The sequence below is a fragment of the Primulina eburnea genome, chromosome 17 (genome assembly GCF_022965805.1).
Source record: "Primulina eburnea isolate SZY01 chromosome 17, ASM2296580v1, whole genome shotgun sequence".
In the NCBI taxonomy this organism is placed as follows: Eukaryota; Viridiplantae; Streptophyta; class Magnoliopsida; order Lamiales; family Gesneriaceae; genus Primulina; species Primulina eburnea.
Window position 1 is genome coordinate 16,129,763 of NC_133117.1, and position 21,120 is coordinate 16,150,882.

Here is a 21,120-nt window from a genome sequence, read left to right on the forward strand (position 1 = left end):
GTGCGGTCCCTGCAGCACCGCGGGTGCGGTGTCTCCACGGAAAAATTGTTCAACTTACTGTCCATGCACCGCGGGTGCGGTGCTTCCTATACCGCGGGTGCGGTGTTGCTTCGGCAGCACATTCCAAAATTCCACAATTTATGACCGCGGGTGCACTCTTGTTCTAAGCGCGGGTGCGGTCTAGCACACATGAAATATTTTGTACTTTCATCTTATGATATGCTTTCTCATATCCTTAAATATCCTATTAATGACGATTAGTGTATCTCGAGCCTTACCCGAGCGTGAGCTAGTTGCGATAAAATCTTCAGTTTCCTAGTTTAGAGTTTTGATTATTTTTATAATTATATTTCATATCTTTGAGTATGTAAACAACATATGCACGAAATTTTGAGAATAATTCAGATTATTATTGATTGAATATCAAACTTTTAAGAATTTTCTCTCAACTTTAAAGGCTCTTGCTTTGTTCTTCGAAATCAAACTTATCAAAGTTTTAACTTTGTTGCGTTTGTCGGTTGATCTCATACGATTGTCAAGGACTAGTTCTTTGAAGGTTTGTTTGTTTATCAATTGTTTCGTGATTATTTGTTGCTAAACTTTAATAGTGTTAGAGGTGAATATCACACAAATTCATACTTGTTTCAAAAGATCGGGAAAACATCGATCCTTGTTCATCATTGAATCGAGGGCGCGATTCCAATTAATCATGTTTTCTTTTCGTGCGTACGAGGAATCAAAACATTTGGTATCAGAGCTTAGTTTCATTGAATTCAAGTAAGTTTATCGCTTTATTATCTCGTTCTATTATCAGATCTGTTATCCTTCGTTTCTTTTTCAGATCTGTCTTTCTAGTATATCGTTCTTCGTCAGTTTCTGAAATTTTTAGTGATTTTTTTGTTGGGATTTTTGAGGAAGTACTCAGTAAAAAAAATGAGTACCAAAAATCCGAAAATTCACCAATATTTCTTTTTGGTATTTTGTTTTATTCCTTTTTGTGAGTCATATACAATTGTCTCACACAGTAAAAAAAAAAATATTGATCTTCAAATTGCTTGTCTACGCAGTCCAAGTGAGTCGATCACAATGGTTCACAAGTTGAACTTGATTGTTTGATAACCAAATACAAAGCTTGAGAACACTTTCGAGAATACTATCAAATTTGAGTGAAATTACTTGACTGCGAGGAATTTTCTTTGGAGTGACTAGTGAGTATTTGTTGTGAGCAAAAAAAAAATAAGAGAGGAGAGACGAGCGAACTTTATTTGGAGTGGCCGTGAGCATTTGGGTGAGGAATATCTATTATTTCTACTAACATTTTCTTGCAGGTACAATTCTAAAAGTAAATGGAGAGGGTTGTAGGAGATAGTTCGAACCAAGGATTATCTAAGGTTCAAATGGAGGCGTTGTTTGGGCATTTTAATAGAATGATGAGAAACGAATTAGAGCCATTACATAAGAGGTTGGATAAACTTGAAGTTAGTACTAGTGGTAGTAAATCTAAGCCTAAAGATTTGGGTGAGGAGAAGATGAGGAATATGATTTGGGAGGAGACAATGAGAGACAAAATGAAAACTGGGGTAGGAATGGAAGAGGTAGAGGATTTGATAGGGGAAGAAAAGAAGCCGTACGAAGTTGATATGATAGGAATAGGGAAGATGGTAACATGGGTAGTATTAAGATGAAAATTTCATCGTTCCATGGGAAATCTGACCCGGAGGCATATTTAGAATGGGAAAAGAGGGTATATGTGTTCGAATGTCACCACTACTCCGAACAAACGAACGTTAGGTTGGAGGTGGTTGAGTTTCTAGATTATGCTCGCATTTGGTGGGATCAACTAGTGACCACTGGGAGGAGATATAATGAGAGACCATTGAAACTTGGGATGAGATGAAGAGGGTCATGAGGAAGAGGTTTGTACCCAATCACTACTATAGTGAGATGTTTAAGAGGCTACAAACTTTGAGGCAAGGGGTAAAGAGTGTTGAGGACTGCTATTAGGAGATGGAAGTATTCATGATTAGGGCAAATATTGAGGAGGATAGTGAGGCGAAAATGGCGCATTTTCTTTGTGTCTTGAACAGGGAGATACAAGATCAAGTGGAGCTTAGGCACTACTTGGATCTAGACGATATGGTGCAAATGGCCATAAAAGTGGAGCAACAACTCAAGAGGCATGGAGTTGGCTGCACCAATCAAACTTGGGGTTCATCATCTTTGTGGCGGTCAAATGTGGTGAAAAGTGAGAAGAATAAGGTGGTTACCAAGCCCAAAGTTGAGACCAAACAAGAGGCTCCTAAACAAGGAGTGCAAGGTAAATCTGAAACTCCTCTTACTCAATCAAGAGATACTAAATGCTTTAGGTGTCAAAGGATGGGTCATATTGCTAGTGAATGTCCTAATAAAAGGGTAATGATTTTAAATGACTATGGTGAGTATGAGTCTCAAAGTGAGGAGGATGACGAGGATGATGAGATGCCTGCGTTAGAGGATCCTGATGACGGTTATGGGGCGGTTGTAGGTGAAGCACTAGTGACTAGGAGTATTGTAATGCCCAAGATTTTATATCGTGTTAAATTACGATTATTAATTTTTAATCGAGACGATTATGAAAGGGCTAATCGAGACACGAATTAAAAGTTTGTATGTGAAGTTGTTGGTGCGAGAGCCGAAGGTCTCGCGCATATGCGCGAAGAGTAGGCTTGCATATGCGCGAGTAGGGCAGAAGCCCATGGTGCGGAATAGAACACTAGGCGCACATGCGCGAGTGTATGCGCGCACATGCGCGAGAGGTCCAGAGAGGTTGGCGCATATGCGCGACTTGGATTCGCGCACATGCGCGAGGGTACCCGAGAGTTGTGAAGAATTCCTCGCGCATATGCGCGGAAGAGGTGCGCGCATATGCGTGATCCACCGTGTAGACACGCGCCGAGACATATGGTCTCGCGCATATGCCCCGCGATAGGTCGCGCATATGCGCGAGACGTGCTGCTCAAAGAGATGCGCCACCTAGCTTGACATGCAACGTGTATATATAAATATATATACATTAATCCTTAAATAATTCAGAAGGGAAAATCGAAGCTCCGAGGAAGAAATTGTCTTTGGATTTCAAAATTCGATTTACGAACGATCCGCTTGTCCAAACTTAAATCCGAGTACGGCATCGTGTTCCTAGCAACGACAACTACAACAAGACGTATGTTTTGTTACGTTTTGTTAAGATTTGAAATTATGCTATGTCCAGAATCAGATACGATTCATATATAGTGTTCTTGACATAGTAGACATCATAGAATCGAAGTCAGATTAAGAAACAGATTGATTATGGAATTGTTATGATTTTCAGAATGAGATTGACTAGAATTGATATCAGATTTGTATGGTGGTTGATTGTAAATTATTGGAATTAGTGGATACTGGTTTGGTATCACCGGTATCGCAAGATTGAACTATGGTACTGTCAGAATTTGATAAAACAGAGATATTGTGATTTGATTAGAATATTGATACAGTTTATTGATATTGTCATTGCCAGATTGAACAGTTACAGACTTTGAATCAAGACTTCGATTTTATCAGAGCGACAGCAAGAAAGGTAAAAATAAATGTTGATTCGGGATTGCACGACTCGAGTTAAGTTTGACTTGAGTTTCCCTAAATCACATACTTTATTTCATTGCATTGATATTTTCAAATTATCAGATTGATATGTCTAGTCTATTGAATTATAACAGAGCAAGAGTTTAAGTCTAGGGCAGATCAGCCTAGCTAGGGCAGAACCGCCGAGTTTCTGACAGAACCGCTAAGACTCTAGACTTACGGTGTATCGATGAGCTTAGATGTAGATCGACTTCTATTGTAGACATTCGATACAGCATGCCGAAGTCTAAATTAGATTGGGATCCCTAGGTTAGAAATAAGTTGAGATAAAATAACAAGTCATTGACATAAATACAGATTCGTATTGATTCATGTAGTCAGATTGGGATACATGTTTTAATGATTGTTTATGCTTTTATATATGTTTTATATGATTGCATTGATATATTGTTTATACTGGGATATTTATATCTCACTGGAGTTATCCGGCTGTTGTCTTGTCTGTATGTGTGCATGACAACAGGTGGGACAGGTTCAGGGTCACAGAGGTGAAGAAAGATCGAGTTAGAGTGGAGACTACGGACTTGGACTAAAGTTAGGGTTTAAACACTTGTTATATAGTTATTAAACCTTAATTGAGACTGATTGTTTATAGTGCAAGATTTGTACTTTTAATACTGACGTGTATGTAAGATGTATGCCATTACGTTCTGCTTTTGATAATGCGTTTTTTAAAAAAAAAATTAGACCCTGTTTATCCTAATTGATTAAATTAGTCCCAATGACGATTAAGAAGATGATTAGCGTCCGGGTCCCCACAAGTATCATGAGTTCCCAAGTCAACGAGGAGGAGACCAACCAAAGTAAAAACTTGTTTCATACTAGATTTTTTTGGAATAGCAAGGTTTCAATCTTATCATACATGGGAGAAGTTGTACCAATGTGGCTAGTAGTGAGATGGTCGAAAAATTGGGTTTACCTACATTAAAGCATACTCAACCATATAGGCTTCAATGGTTGAATGATTTTGCGGAGGTGAAGGTGAACAAACAAGTGTTGGTGTCTTTTTCGATTGGGAAGTATGTTGATGAGGTGTTGGTCTGATGTGGTGTCAATGCATGCTTGTCATATTTTGTTAGGGGGACCATGGCAATATGATAGGCAAGTGACACATAATGGGTTTAGAAATAGATATTCTTTTGTACTCAAGAAAGAAACCATTTTTTTACTTCCATTGTCCCCAAAGCAAGTGTTGGAGGACCAATTGGAAAAAAAGAAAAGAGATGAGACCGAAAAAAAAGTGAACATAAAAGTTAGGTGGCCTTTGAAATTAAAAAAGAGATGGCTGAAAGAAAGAGTGATCAAAAGAGTGAGATAGCCATACAAAACAAAAAAGAGAGGAAAGAAATTGAGAGGAAAGAAGCCAGAGAGGAAACATATATTGCCCAAAAAGTTGAGTTGAAACATTTAATGCACACACATGAACCACTTGTGTTGATTCTTTACAAGGAGATTCTCCTTAACACAAGTGATATAGCCGAGTCCCTTCCGAGCAATTTTGTTTCACTTTTGCAGGAATTTGAAGATGTGTTTCCGGAGGAGTTACCTCAAGGCTTACCACCACTGAGGGGAATCAAGCACCAAATCGATTTCGTGCCTGGGAGTGCATTGCCAAATCGTCTAGCCTATAGGAGAAATCCGGAGGAGACTAAGGAGCTTCAACGGTAGGTAAGTGAGTTGTTAGATAGAGGTTTTGTGCGTGAGTCCATGTCACCTTGTGTTGTACCTGTTTTACTAGTTCCTAAGAAAGATGGCTCCTGGTGTATGTGTGTAGATTGTAGGGCAATCAATAACATAACCATTAAGTATAGGCATCCCATACCTAGACTAGATGATATGTTAGATGAGTTGCATGGTGCATGTACTTTTAGTAAAATTGACTTGAAGAGTGGTTACCACCAATTAGAATGAGAGAAGGTGATGAGTGGAAGACTTCTTTTAAGACAAAATACAAGTTATATGAGTGGATGGTGATGCCTTTTGGCTTAACTAACTCTCCTATCACCTTTATGAGATTAATTAACCATGTTTTGCGTGCATACATAGGGAAATTTGTGGTGGTTTACTTTGATGATATCCTAGTGTATAGCAAAGACTTAGATAAGCATGTTGGTCACTTGAAACTTGTGCTAATCACACTAAAGGATGAAAATTTATATGCTAACTTAAAGAAATGTGATTTTTGTACAAGCAAAATTGTCTTTCATGGTTATGTGGTAAGTTCACAGGGGATACAAGTGAATGAAGACAAGGTAATTCCTATTCGAGATTGGCCATTGCCTACTACTGTTGGTCAAGTCCGAAGTTTTCATGGACTTTCAAGCTTCTATAGGAGGTTTGTAAAAGATTTTAGCACGTTGGCAGCACCTATGACGGTGGGAATCAAGAAAAACATTCCATTCCATTGGGGCGAGGAGCAAGAGAAGTCTTTTAATCTTATTAAGCAAAAATTAATTAATGCTCCGTCACTTGCTTTACCTGATTTTTCTAATACCTTTGAAATTGAATGTGATGCTTCAGGTGTAGGTATTCGTGGAGTCTTGATGCAAGGAGGTCGAACGGTATCATATTTTAGTGAGAAACTCAATGGAGCTGCTCTGAACTATCCCACGTATGACAATGAGTTCTACGCGCTCGTTAGAACTCTAGAGACGTGGCAGCACTACTTGAGGCCTAAGGAGTTCCTGATTCATATGGATCATGAGTATCTAAAACACCTTAAGGGGCAACAAAAGCTGAACAAGAGGCATGCCAAGTGGGTGGCATTCATAGAGACATTCCCCTACATAAACAAATACACACAAGGTAAGGAGAATGTAGTGGCCGACGCACTTTCACGGAGGTACCTACTAATCTCTACCTTAGAATCTAAGATTTTGGGGTTTGAGCATGTGAAAGAATTATATGTACTAGATGAGGATTTTAAAGGTGTGTTTGAAACGTGTATGCATGGTCCACATGAATAACTTGTTTAGAGAAGATAGGTTGTGCATCCCTAAATCATCCATTCGTGAATAACTTGTTAGAGAGGCACATGGGGGCGGTTTGATGGGACATTTTGGTGTGGCTAAAACTTTAAGGCATCAGGATAAGTCTAGAACACAACACATGGATTGTATACACCACTTCCTGTCCCTAGTGAACCTTGGGTTGATATTTCTATGGATTTTGTTTTGGGGTTGCCTAGGACAAAGAAGGAGAGGGATTCAATATTTGTTTTTGTTGATAGATTTTCAAAGATTCCGCATTTTATTGCTTGTCACAAAACTGATGATGCAACTAACATAGCGGATTTGTTCTTTAGAGAAGTCGTTAGGTTGCATGGCATGACTAGGACTATTTTTTCTGATTGCGATGGTAAATTCTTGAGTTACTTTTCGAAAATGTTATGGGCTAAACTTGGCAAAAAATTGTTGTTTTCTACTACATGTCATCCTCAATCGGATGGACAAACTGAAGTTGTTTATAGAACTTTAGGAACACTTTTACGTGCTATTCTTAAAAAAACTTAAAGAATTGGGAAGATTGTTTGCCATTTTTTGAGTTTGCTTATAATCGTTGCATGCATTCTACTACAAATTACTCGCCATTTGAACTTGTATATGGTTTTAATCCTTTGACTCCGTTGGATTTGATGTCTTTACCTGTGAGTGTAAGGTTAAACATGGACAGCAAAAAGAAGGCTGAATTTGTTAGGGGGTTGCATGAAAAGGCCAAGGCCAACATTGAGAAGAAGAATGAGCAATATGCCAAGCAAGCCAACAAAGGGAAAAAGAAGGTGGTGTTTGAGAAGGAAGATTGGGTGTGGCTACACTTGAGAAAGGAAAGGTTCCCCGAGAAGAGGCGTTCAAAGCTATTACCTAGAGGTGATGGACCATTTCAAGTCCTTGAGAGGATCAATGACAACGCCTGCAAACTCGATCTATAAGGTGAGTATAACGTGAGTTCCACTTTTAATGTTAGTGATTTGTCGTTGTTTGATGTATGTGATGAACAAGATTTGAGGACAAATCCTTTTCAAGAAGGAGAGGATGATGCGAACACGGATGGTCAAGCCCAAGGAAAGCGCGGGACCCTTTAGAGTTGCCGGAGGGACCAATCACGAGGGGACGACTGAAGAGATTCAAGGAAGCATTGCAGGGGCTTATGATCAAGGAAGAAGGACTTACAAGCGAGATTCAAAGTGCTGAAGGGTTCGTGATGCAGGGGAGTAAGTTTTGGGAGCCAAAGGAACATTATTCAAGTGATAAATGAAGAGGAGTCAAGAAGCATCAGCGCCCGAGCGGCTAAATATTACCGCCCGAGCGCCACACTTACTCTCCAAGGAGAAAAATTCCAGAACGCATCGCGCCCGAGCGGTCACATTCCACCGCCTGAGCGCAAATAGTACAGAACCTTCGGCGCTCGAGCGGCAATATCCTACCGCCCGAGCGCGAGCCAGTTGCGAGAAAATGTTCAGTTTCCTAGTTTAGAGTTTTGATTATTTTGGTAATTATATTTCATATCTTTGAGTATGTAAACAACATATGCATGAAATTTTGAGAATAATTCAGATTATTATTGATTGAATATCAAACTTTTGAGATTTTTCTCTCAACTTTCAAGGCTCTTGCTTTGTTCTTCAAAATCAAACTTATCAAAGTTTTAACTTTGTGTCGTTTTTCTGTTGATCTCATACGGATTGTCAAGGACTAGTTCTTTGAAGGTTTGTCTGTTTATCAATTGTTTAAATCGTGATTATTTGTTGCTAAACTTTATTAGTTTTATAGGTGAATATCACACAAATTCATACATTTTCAAAAGATCGGGACAACATCGATCCTTGTTCATCCTCGAATCGAGGGCGCGATTCCAATTAATCGTGTTTGCTTTTCGTTCGTACGAGGATTCATATCAAAACTACCTTTTAGGAATTGTGATTGGCTGATATTATTCGAGATCATAATTCGCTAATCAGACCTTGCGTACCTACTGAGGAAAGGAGTTTCTCGTTTTCACTAAAGGGTAGTGAAAGATGTCAAAACAATGAGAGTAAACATTTATAAAGTAAAAGTCCATACTTTATATCTTAATAATTATTTTTTATCTGTTTTACTCTTCAATACTTATTGACAATGTCTTCGATTCACAATCCATTATCTGCAATACTCGAAAAACACATATTAAACGGACCTAATTACCTCACTTGGCTAAGAAACCTGAAAATCGTCTTGAATTCGAGAAGGATAGCGTATACACTTACTGAGTCGCCCCCTGTTGAGGCTCCGACTGACTGCACTCCTGAGGAATTGCAGCCTTAACCTGTGGTGGTCTTTGCGTTGAATATTTGGAAACATTATTTGTACGGCAAGAAATGCCAAATATTCACTGATCACAAGTGTCTCAAGTATTTCTTCACGCAGAAAGAGCTTAACATGAGACAAAGACGGTGGTTGGAGTTGGTAAAATACTACGATTGTGAAATTAGCTACCATCCAGGGAAAGCTAATGTCGTGGCAGATGCTTTGAGCATAAAGGTAGAAAGCTTAGCACAACTGTCAGTGCAGAGACCTCTTCAGTCAGAGATTGAGAGGTTTGGCTTAGAAGTTTATCCTAAAGATAGAGCTCCCAAGCTGTCTAATCTGACAGTCCAATCTTCTTTGCTAGACCGAATCTGTAAAGGACAACCTTCATATGAGCAATTACAGAAATGGAGACTGAAGGATGAGACCAATGGCAGTGTACTTTATACAGTGTCTAATGATATTGTGAGGCACAGAGGGAGAATGTGGGTGCCTAGTGTTGATTCGATCAGAGAAGACATTTTGTCAGAGGTACATACATCTCCGTATTCCATCCATCTAGGAGGTACCGAGATGTACAAGGATTTACAGATGCTTTATTGGTTGCCAGGTATGAAGCGAGACATCCGTCAATTTGTGTCTAAATGTCTCACTTGTCAACAGGTGAAGGCAGAGCATCAGAGTCCAGCAGGGATGCTTAAGCCACTTCCTATTCCCGAGTGGAAATGGGAGAATATCACCATGTATTTCGTGGTTGGTTTGCCGAGGTCAGTCAAAAGATCCAATGCCATTTGGGTTATAGTGTATCGACTAACTAAGTCGGCACATTTCTTATCGGTGAAGACGACTTTCTCCATGACTCAGTATGCAGAGCTCTATATCCTGGAGATAGTTCGTATGCACGGGATTCCAGTTTCTATTGTGTCCGACAGGGACCCGAGATTCACATCATGCTTTTTGAATAGTTTACACGCAGCCATGGGGACGAAGTTGTTATTCAGTACTGCATTCCACCCTCAGACAGATGGTCAGTCTGAGCGAGTGATTCAGATATTGGAAGATCTGTTGCGAGCCTGTGTGATATATTTCCATGGGAATCGAAGCTACCTCTAGTGGAGTTTACCTACAACAACAGTTTCCAATCCTCTATAGGTATGGCTCCCTACGAGGCATTGTATGGGAGGAAGTGCAGATCGCCGATTCATTGGGATGAAGTCGGTGAGAGATCAAAACTTGGTCCAGAGATTGTTCAGCAGATGGCATATATGGTGGTCAAGATCCGAGACAGGATGAAGACCGTACAGATTCGTGAAAATATTTATGCTGACAAGAGGAGGAGAGATCATGAGTTTGCCGTAGGAGACCACGTATTCGTAAAGATAGCACCTATGAAAGGTGTTATGAGGTTTGGGAAGAGAGGCAAGCTGAGTCCGAGATTTATTGGACCGTTTGAAATTCTTGACAGAGTTGGGACACTGGCTTATCGTGTAGCCCTACCGCCGAATTTGGCGGGAGTGCATAATGTGTTCCACGTTTCGATGTTGAGGAAGTATATTGCAAATTATTTGCATGTTTTGAGTTTTAAGCTGTTTCAGTTGGCTCCAGATATGTCGTATGAGGAAAGACCTATCCAAATTCTAGACAGACAGGAGCGGAGACTTCGGAACAAAGTGACCAAATTGGTCAAAGTCCGGTGGCTGAATCAATAAGTGGTGGAGGCCACTTGGGAGACCAAATCAGATATAAAAAGTCGCTATCCGGAACTGTTTGGTAAGATTTAATTTCGAGGACGAAATTTATTTAAGTGGGGAAGAAACTGAAGAGCCCAAAATCAGTATACGTAAAACCCATGCATTTATTTAATTTGTTAAATTAATTGTTTAAGTTTAAAATGATTTTAGAGATGCATGATTTATGAAATTTCATTATTTTAATTATTTATGTTTATTTGATGCACGTTAAAATGTTTTCTCGAGTTTATGTTTCAGGCGAATATTTGATGCGGGATCGACGGAAAGAGACCGATGACGATTTTGGTGATTTTAGAATGTTGTATTTTATTTTAAGTTAGTATTGGGGCATTTTAAATGATTTGTTAAGTTTTTAACATTTTTTAGAAGCCTAATTTAATTTATTAAGTGATTTTAAGATTTCAAACTTTTGGGGTTTAAAACATGTGTATTTTTTTATTCAAATTTAGGGATGTTATTATTTTTAGTGGGGAATTATTATTTTATTTGGTATGCTAATTGATTATTAGTATTTTTAATATATTAAATAAAACCCTTTAATGTCATTCCCACTAACCCCCTAACTAACACACACTCACACACACACACTCTTCTTTATACCCACACACGTACAGCACACACACCACATACATACCTTTATTTTATTATGGTAATATGAGAAGAGAAGTTTTCTTGAAACTCTCTTTCAGATGCCTCCATATCACCACCTCCCTCTCCAAATTTCCTTCAGCAATCCTTCGTTGATTTAGCAGCAAAAATCGTGTCTCAAGTCGTCCCGGATCATTTCCCGCACCGTGTCGCTTCGATATTCACTGTATCGTGAGTTTTAAAGATCGAAGACATGTATATTCTTTCGTTTTATGCATCGATCTCGTCATAGATAGATATTTTCATGTATGTTATGTGTGAAAGTTTGATTATTATGAGCCAAGTTTGAGCGATTATGCATTGAATCGATTTCTGAAACAGTTTAGATCTCAAAAGACGTTTTTGCTGTCATTTCGGTTCCTGTGTAATTTCAGTTCGTTTACTGAAAATATTTCCAACATATAAAACGTAGAAATTTTTGATACATTCGATTTGACAGTAAATTCGAAGTATTTGGATAAAAAATGAGTTAGTTATGACTGTTTTTGTGGGACTGCTCAAAGTGCGACTTTTATGAAAATGTGTTATTGACATGTTCTTGAAGTTATTTGTTTCAGGCTTTGTTGGGAATCACTGGGCTTGTGCTACTACATTTAGATATGTTATAGAATGTATTTAGGTGTTATTTGGTTGTTGGTTTGGGTCGGGATTGGCTTGGGACGTAATAGAAGTCGTAGGAAGCGAAATGATGTCGAATTACGGGTTATTGTTGCATTGAAGTTTCTTATCGATGTTTGGGGACGTTGGGGTGTTTATACGGGTTTGAATCAACATAATAACATCCTAGGATGAGTCTCGAGGAGTTGGTTCATGGTCCTTAGTCTTGGATTGGAAGAATGATTCATTAAGTTAGTGAATTTTCGTGAGTTTCCATGTCCAGAGGCTACCCAGACTTTATCCGTGTCTTTTTTCCTTCAAAAATACGAAATTTTTGTCCCTACCCGGACCCCTACACGGGGTGCGTGTACCCCCTTTTATAAAAGAAAATTAAAACATGAATATAAAATATAGGATTTGTTTTGTGGTTATGAATATAAAATAGATGATTTATTTTTGGGTTCTATGTCATTGTTTAGTACGATAATTAAACGAGGTCAAGTCCCGAGTGATTTAGAATATCATAAGCTATTTATTTAATTCGGTGGTGAGCATGAATACATACTTCTAAGCTATGAAAGATAAGTGTTTGAACTCATGTTAGTATGTGCAGCAGTGGCTCCAAGTGAGATCCAACGAATCCCTCAACGCCAAGTAAGTATGTTCGACGTGCAAAAGAAAATACTTTTAAGTTTTTGAGGTATGTTAAATGTCTTGTGACCAAATTATGAACGGGTTTGGAAGTCGGCGAACGTGGTCGAGGACCTCTCCACCCAGGTAAAGTATGACAGCGTTTAGATCAGGATTGGAAAGTGGTAAAGCATGACCAGAGACCAATCCACCTGTTAAAGCATGAACGAGGATCTCATGTATATGGTAGTGGACTTTCCCTGCCATCCCAGTACTGTGGTTAAGTCTGATCAGGCACATTTATGTATGGGTCACTTGCTTTGAAACATATCTCTACGCAAAATGATGTATGCATGTTCAAGTATGTATGATGCAAGTATGTTTATGAAAAGTTTTATGATATGATGGCACGTCAATGTTATGTATGTAAGTTCAAGTTTCAAGTATGCACGCTCTATTTTAAAGATGCATGTGGTTTTATTACGTATTACTTGCTATTTTCAGTTTATACATGTTGAGTCTGTAGACTCACTAGACTTGATCGATGCAGGTGAGAATGATGTTGAGGAGATGAGGGGTGGAGATCAATGAGCTGACTTGGGCTGTGCAAGTGGCTAAACCCGAGGACCGTCCATGTTTTATGATTTTATGCATGTTCAATTATTCTGATTTTCAGGAGTGGTATTTTCAATGTTTTAAACGTTTACTTTTCGCAAATTGTTGGTAGTTGTTTTATTCTAAATATTTTAGACGAGCAAATATTTATTAACGAAGTTTGATAATTTCTATTTATTTAAGAAAATTTTTATTTCTCCAAAAATTTAAAGTAGTTATAAAGTACGGTTCGTGACAGTGTTACTCTATCTAAAGCCATGTGCCTCAAAACTAATAAAGATATAGAGATGATGACACGTATTCCATATGTGTCAGCTATTGGTAGTATCATGCATGGTATGATATCGACACATCCTGATCTTGCTTACGCTCTGAGTGTTACAAGCAGATATCAGGCGAACCCTGGTCCAATGCATTGGAAGGCCGTGAAAGATATTCTTAAGTACTTGAGAAGGACTAAGAACTTGTTCATGGTCTATTGAGTGGAGAATTGAAATTGGAAGGCTACACTGATTCTAGCTTCCAACGTGACGTAGATGATTCGAAATCGACTTCTGGTTTTGTATTCAGGCTATATGGTGTGGCTGTCTCTTATAAAGGTTCCAAGCAAGACACCGTTGCGGATTCCACCACTGAAGCTGAATACTTTGTTGGATTTGATGCAGCCAAGAGGCAGTTTGGATGAGGAATTTTGTCTAAGTGTTGGGCATTATTCCTAATGGAGTTGATCCAGTCTCGTCGTACTGCGACAACACTAGTGCCATTGCGCAAGCAAAGGAACCAAGGTCTCATCAGCGATCCAAACATGTACTGAGGAAGTTCCACATCATACGGGAGATTGTGGGAAGAGTAGACATATCGGTCGAAAGAGTCCCCTCTGCAGATAATGTTACTGATCCACTTACATAGCCCTTGCCAAGACCATTGTTTCAGAAGCATCGCGAAGCAATGAGATTAAAGTTAAGGGTAGTTGGTTCTAAGGCAAGTGGGAGATTGTTAGAATAGATGTCCTGCAGCCAATGGTTGGCTAGGGAATTTATTGTCTCAAGTGAAATAAACAATCTTTATTTTAATATAATTTAACTTTTTAATGGTTTCGTTATACTTTATCTGTATACCAATGCAATCAGCATAGATAAAGTCATTGATTATGCTTTAATACAAATGAATCGTAATTCAATGTTGAAACTCATTTGTAAAAACTGAATATTCTAAATTTGTTCCTAGTCGATATAGCAGCCTAAAACATGGATAAAGGTCGCTTGAGCTCGAGACTAGCATCTGTGATGTTGTGTACTGGGTTTCTTGGTAAGTGCATGGAGATGTACAAACATGCAGATGGGTAGTCATATGATGATTATACCGAACAACCCTCCCTCGGACTTTCCAAGTGGTTATCATTCATCGAGAGGATAAGTTCGTGGTTATGATTGTACACCATTACTCCTTACAACCCGAGACAACACTGAGGCTCTATATGCTAGGGTTGTGCTTTGACTCGTTTACCGGCTCTAGGAGAGTCATCAGGTGGCGAGGTTGGGTACAGTTGCGACACATATAGGAGTTAGTGTAGTGACCCGTTCCAGAATCACCTACTAATCAGAACTTAAGCATGCAAAATTAACATTTAAAACTGAATCAGGTAAACAACGGAAAAACAGTAATACAACCCAATCGAATCTGTAAGTACAAAATACTTAAACAACCAGATCGAACTAAATACCAAGAACAAATACCAACAACTACAGGTCAACCTCTGCCAGCTCCCTGACCACTCCCTCCTGGGCCGTCCAACCTGAGACCTGCCCCATCGAATAGGGTGTCCAAAACAGAGATAAACCGAGGACGTGAGCATAAAACGCTCAGCACCGAAAGCATGAGTATACAAGACTATGACATGCATGTATGCAAAATGTACTGGATACCAGGATCTGGGTATATCGAAATACTGCTCAGGTAAATGACGTCAAGGTATGTATCACTCTGCGCCGTCGCACCAGGAGGTGGCTCCCATACCAAAATAAACCTGTGGATATACCGGTGACCTGACCACCGTCGGCCAACGGGGTCCAACCATCCACAACAAACGAGGGCTGAGCACCCTCTCAACAGGCTATCTCAAAGATATCAGGCTCAACATGATTATGCAAATGCTGCATAATAAACCATGCATCATATGACAGATAATAATGCAACATATAAACATGCAACACATAGTAAAGCATACTCAATCCTGCTATCTCGGATAGTACTTTCGTACCTCAAATCAGTAGATCCTAGCAATCAGCCCTAGAATCAAGCCTGCGTCCGTAGTCAGCCCACTGATGCCGCTAGCTCCCAACTAAAGCACAGCTCCGCTACAAGACTAGTAGCTCCCCGCTAGTGCCTAATCCTCGGGAAAAGACTAGAAACCCATCAGAAACGACTAAAACGCTCTGGAACACTCGGAATTGGCGAGTAACAAATGAAGCCTCGCGCCTCTATTTATAGACAACGATCGGAAGATCCGATCCGGCACACTTCGGACGATCCGAACTCTGATCGGACGATCCGAACTTTGCATGTCTTCCACGTGTCCAGACACCTGTCTTCGGACGATCCGAACCCTGATCGGACGATCCGAACTCTGCATGTCTTCCACGTGTCCAGCCACCTGTCTTCGGACGATCCGAACCCTGATCGGACGATCCGAACTCTGCATGTCTTCCACGTGTCCAGCCACCTGTCTTCGGACGATTCGAACCCTCTTCGGACGATCCGAACCCGCTTCGGACGATCCGAACTCTGTTCGGTCCTTCCGATCCCACCGAAATATAATTAATCCAATAATTAACTCAAATTAGGCATCGGGATACTACAGTTAGTGCATTGTAGTCGGGGATTCACCGCTTACCTACGGGTGTGAATATCCCGTGTGATATAATGAAATAATAGTGATGGAATCTCTGGCCAGAGTATGAGATATACATTAGAGAAGGTGTAGAACCCTTTAAACCAGACTACGTATAAGCCATGCATAATTTCTAGTACTTAAATTAAAAATGATTTCTTTTATATTTAAAGCATTTTAAATTTTATTAAGTCATGAGCATTTATTTTAAATCGCAGTAGTTTAGCTTTTATCTTTTCGGATAAATAAGCGAGGCCGGACCGGAATCGGAGTATTGAGATAAAATTTAATGATAAGAAAATATTCCTAAATTTAATTTAAGCCAAAGGATAAGTTATTTTAATATAAAAGAATGTTTAAGGATTTATTTAATTAATTAGAGATAAGAAGTAAATAAATTCCTTTACGTCCAATAATTTAATTAAAAGCCTAAATTAAAATATGTGACCAATTGAGATAAGTTAATCTAGGCTTATTTTATTTAAAAAATTGTAACTTAACATGTTAGAAAATTTATTTTAAAAATTAGCTATGCATTCAAGATAATTACTATCCCAAATTAATGTATTAACTCACTAAAATATATAATTAGTGTTTAAAACTTTAAGGAGATAAAATTCAATATTTAAGCAATATTTCCCTCCATTTTTTATCAAGAATTCGGCCATCACATTAAAAGATTTAAAAAGTTTGACAACTCTCCATTTTTATTCCTTTCCTTATCCATTCTTTGTAGATAATCTGTAACGCCCCAGATTCGACGACTGTCCTCACTGTACCAAGACGTGTCTTTCCAGCGTGCTTATGTCCTCACTCACACGCACCCTGAGAAACTTCCCAGGAGGTCACCCATCCCAAAATGGCCTAAGTCAAGCACGCTTCACTTTGGAGTTCTTATGTGATGAGCTACCGAAAAAAAGATGCACCTTCGTGGTATGAGTAGTACATATCAAATCTTTTAAGCCCTCTTCAACTGTACAGTCCATTACATTGAACAATCTCGGAATCCCTCTCATTCCGTTGTAGGATCGGTTCATTCATGTTCCCTCCACCTAGAAGCCTGCCAGGAGCCGCTCATTGTCCGTGCCACCTCATGGCACCGGCGATCACCCCCCGCCCTCTTCGGCCCCGGGCATCACATGCCCACCAGCTTCCGCTTGGTTCGTCCCCGAACCACACCGTACTCTGAGAGGTCGGATCTGATACCAACTGTAACGCCCCAGATTTGACGACTGTCCTCACTGTACCAAGACGTGTCTTTCTAGCGTGCTTATGTCCTCACTCACACGCACCCTGAGAAGCTTCCCAGGAGGTCACCCATCCCAAAATTGCCCCAAGTCAAGCACGCTTAACTTTGGAGTTCTTATGTGATGAGCTACCGAAAAGAAGATGCACCTTCGTGATATGAGTAGTACATATCAAATCTTTTAAGCTCTCTTCAACTATACGGTCCATTACATTGAACAATCTCGGAATCCCTCTCATTCCGGTATGGGAGCGGTTCATTCATGTTCCCTCCACCTAGAAGCCTGCCAGGAGCCGCTCATTGTCCGTGCCACCTCATGGCACCGGCGATTACCCCCCGCCCTCTTCGGCCACGGGCCTCACATAATCTCTTCATTTTTTCATCACAAATAATTATTGAATTAAGCAATATTCCACCTCAGTTTAATAGTAGATTTCGGCCACCTCCTTGATAGGATTTAAAATATTTGGCGACTCTTCATCTTTAATTCATTTCCTTATCTTTTCTTGGGAGATAATTCCATCACATTTAATCTTCAATAATTATTAATTAAGCAATTTTCTTACCTTATTTTGAATGATAAAATCGGCCACAACCTCCATTAAATCAAATAAAATCACTCTTCATTCCTTATCTATCAAACACTAGGATAGAAAGTTGGGTTGGCCATTTCAAATCTTCATTTATCTTGGAGTCATTCCCTTCATTTCCTATCCTTCTCTCCCTCACCACTTCCACCGAAATTCAGTAGCAAAACCTCTAAAAAAAACTTGAAAAACAAGGAAGAAAACAAGAAAGTAAAGGAACTTCGTTTCCGCCGCTCCGTGTCGTCGTATCAATTTGTTTTCTTTTCAAACAAATTCAAGGCATGTCTATATCTTTCATTTCTCTTAAATCAAGCCATATAGGTATTTTAAAACATCACATATACATGATTTTTAATAGCAAAAACCGAAATCATCACATAATCTTTTCGAAAATTTGTATGCAGAATTTTTCGGTTTCCCCTATGCCTTCACAGTTTGGTATGGCTTTTGTGGTTTCAGGGTTTGGCTTGGTTCCAGGCGTTCAATGTTGCTTATGGTCATGTTATAGGGTGTGTTAGGAAGCTATTAGTCCATTGGTTTGAGCCCTTTCACCCGAGCAAAATCATTTTTGACATCAACTCTCCATGCTGCGATTTATGAGTCTCGAATTGCATGGTTTATTGCTTAAGGTGAGAGTTCGGGTCTTCACTGCCCTAGGGGTGGTAGCCACGGTTAGAGCTCCTCCTTGGAATGTCTAGGACGTGACCAAGATGACCTTTCATGGCTTGGTTAATAGTCCCATCGGTTTTAAAACAAAACAAGACAGCCCCTTGGTTTTCACTCTTTTCTAGTTGTGTGAGTAGTTTTTTGTTTTGAGGTTTGTGTGGATCTTGGTTGGCTTTTTAGCCCTTAGTCATGGTTCACACAATGTCTCATGATGTCTAGATCATGCCATGGTCGATCACATGGCCACTGGAATGATCCATGACAGGAAGACAAGCAACACCCCCATGCATGCCATGTGTGTTCTCGGGTGAATCTTGGGATCGTCGTAGGTGTTGGCTTGGATTTTGGTTGGCCTAGGACCCTCAGACATGGTTCAAACCATACCTTAGGATGTTGGTAAGAGGCTTTTGTCGATGGTTCAAGCCCCAATGGCCAATAGCCTCGTAAACAAAGCAAGAAAGCACAACAGCTGCTGTTGTATTTTTTACAGCAACTTTGCCTTAGGTTCAGAGGCTTGTTTCGAGTTCTTGGTTGGCTTTTAGCCTATGGCCTTGGACTGGACAGTACCTCATTGAGTTAAGAAGGTCATGTTTTTGTTCATTTGTGATTTGGTTAAGTTTACAGGTCGTACGAGAATTTACGGTGCAATATGCCAAAGTGAGTCTCGAAAGAGCGTTTCATGATTTTGGCCTCCATCCACAATTTCGTGTATTACAGCCCTCGGTATTTATTTTCCAGTATTGTAGGCGTATTTTAATCTTGACTAAACGATGGTTCGATGTTGGTTCGGGTTGGTACGGAGTCATGATTAGATACTAAGTTTGTTGGGCGTAATTGTCTCGTTTTTGGTTCGGTTATGATATGTTGGTCAAGTCAAGTTTATTTTCATGTTTCTCATGTTAGAATTAGGTCGCAGCGAGCCTGGAAACGATCCAACCCATTTGGTAAAATAAGACAGGATTTTACGTGCATAAAAATATAAAGTTTATTTTTGAGATATATGCGATATGTCATGTGGCCACCTCACGCTTATGGGATTATTTCTTCACCCGGTGACTTACGACCGGTTCATGTTAATGTATGGGTACGGATATCTAGTCCAAGGGCAGTGATGATCTCTACCGCCCAGTATACTGTGGTTTAGTCTGATCAGACGATTCATGTTATGTTACGTTATGGGCCACTTGTGTAGAACATTATCTGAACAGAAAAATTACGATATGCTATTTTATGGCAGGGCTCTAACGAGCAAACATTTTACGTACGATTTTCAGCTATGCACGTATTTATAATTATTCATGACATGATTTTCAGGTTACGCTTTACGATAAGATATCTTTACACGACATGAAACTTTATGATATATTTTACTTGTTATTCATGATATATACATGCTGAGTCTTTAAACTCACTAGACTTGATTGTTGTAGGTAATGATGAGGTCGAGGCCGAGGGCAGGGACCAGTGAGCTAGCTTGGGTCAGCAGTAGTAGGAACCCGAGGACCTCACTTTTATCATTTACTATTTTTATGTTCAAACTCATTTTTATCACGATGAATTATGTTAAGAAGTTGTTTGAAACATATATTTACTTCCACTGCTACTTTGACATTTGAACTTTTATTCCGCGGTTACATTAAACATTAGAACTTTTATTCAGTTTATTTTATGAATGAGGCAAGTTATTTACTTTTAAAGAAAAATTTTAAATAATTCCGCAAATTTATGTATACGAAATACGGGCCTCTACAGTTGGTATAAGAGCCTATGTTCTTGTAAAGGGTTGCACTACTACTGACCTCGAGAAGCTCACGACGTCACGTCCTCGGTCAGTAAGTTTTACGTTTACGCATTTTTTTTAAAGCATGAAATATTTTAACAGCATGTTTTCATGAAATATTTTAAGTCAAGAGTATGATTATGCAGTATTTATTTAAATTTAAAGAAATAATAGAAATTATGCATGTTGGTTACGTATGGGTTGTATATATGGAACAGTATGCCTCCTAGACGCATTCTTGAGCGCACGAGAGATGATGAGCCTCGCCAAGAAGAAGGTGAGAATCAGAGGCAAGAGAGAGATTTACCATCTCCACCTCCACCGGACATGAACGCCCAGATGCTAGCTGGTATGATGCAGTTATTCGCACAGTTTGCTTGAAACAATGCTGGGGTAGCCAGGCCGACTTGGCCTGAGGATACCTATGAGCGGTTCATGAAGATGAGACCGAAGTAGTTCTCAGGGACGACAGATCCCATGATTTCTGAGGGCTGGATTAAGTCCCTCGAGGTTATTTTCGAATTCATGGAGCTTGGAGATGAAGATAGGGTTCGTTGTGCAACCTATCTATTTGGAGGGGATGCTCGCTTATGGTGGAAGGGAGCATCCGTAGCCTTGAACTTGGCTACTCTGAGCTGGACGCGCTTCACAGAGGTATTCTAGTCTAAATATTTCAGTGACGAGATGCGTTCCAGGTTGACCAGGGAGTTCATGACCGTGAGTAAGGGATATTTGACTGTTACGGAGTTCATCCGTAAGTTT

At 39.6% G+C, this 21,120-nt stretch overlaps 1 pseudogene; it reads left to right on the top strand.

Annotated features, from left to right (window-relative positions):
* The first annotated feature begins 1,346 nt into the window (after positions 1 to 1,346).
* Positions 1,347 to 20,739, top strand: LOC140817903 (uncharacterized; annotated as a pseudogene).
* Positions 20,740 to 21,120: the final 381 nt, after the last annotated feature.